This window comes from Amphimedon queenslandica, unplaced genomic scaffold (genome assembly GCF_000090795.2).
Source record: "Amphimedon queenslandica unplaced genomic scaffold, v1.1 AMPQUscaffold_12803, whole genome shotgun sequence".
NCBI classification, from domain to species: Eukaryota; Metazoa; Porifera; class Demospongiae; order Haplosclerida; family Niphatidae; genus Amphimedon; species Amphimedon queenslandica.
This window is the reverse complement of record NW_003546961.1, coordinates 36,801-37,894: the sequence shown is the minus strand read 5'-3', so window position 1 is coordinate 37,894 and position 1,094 is coordinate 36,801.

The following is a 1,094-nucleotide window of genomic DNA, read 5'->3' as shown; positions in this document are numbered from 1 at the left end:
TAGTTCTGTGACAATTGAAAATGATGTTACTAGTCCCTTGACAGTTTCTAAATGTACTAAAGTTTTAAGAAGATTATCAAGCACTCGGATTGAGTTTGATAGTAGTAATGGCATTCTAGTATCAGCCGGCTCTGGATCATGTAACTCAACTGGACCATATTGCTCAAACTCTTCAGAATGCTGTTTACCTTCTCCAGCAGTTTCCTCTTCAAATACATTATTTTCATCTTTGGAATTGCCAACTTCTTTGGCATTACACACGACAACATCATCTTTCATGATTGCTTCAATGACCACACCATCTCCCACTCCCTCAGCAACACCATTTCCCACTCCCTCAGCAACACCATTTCCCACTCCCTCAGTATCATTTTCTGATTCCTCAGAATTTTCTCAGACATCTTCCATGCAGCCATCACTCTCATTATTGTCTTCTTCATTTTCTGACATGATGTTAACTTCATCTTTGATGATTTCTCCAACTCCTTCTCCATCTTCACAATGTCCTGAGGAGGATCAATGGCCAGAGACAAAAGCTGGAGTAATAGTACATGGCACATGCTACCAAGGAATATTTAATGGTCAGTGATAACAAGTACAACTGTGTCAAGGCTCATGTATGCTTCTTTCCTCTAGCTAGTAGATACTGTGGTTCTGATGGTAAATGGAATGAAACACTTTGTTATACTACAGAATCATTCAATACTATACTATTAAGGGTAACTACACTACACTAAATATAGATGCATTTTGATATTTCAAATGCTAGATAAATGCATCACCACTTTATGCTCTTCAAGGATTACTTGAACTGATTCAGAATGACATTCCTTCCAATCAAGCAGTTATACTATTGAATTTGATTATCAGTGAAGTATCATACAATGCTACAGCACCTAGTGAACAATTCATCAAGGTAAATATTTGCCCACTCTACTGTATGATTGGTTTAATTTTGTTTTATGTTTTTGTATAAGTTCTATGTTAGTAATAAATTGCTTCCTGCAAATACATTTAACCACAAATGTAGGAAATCCCCCTCACAAATGTTATTCTTTTTGTAGATTGTATTAGAGATTGCTGGTAGTATACTC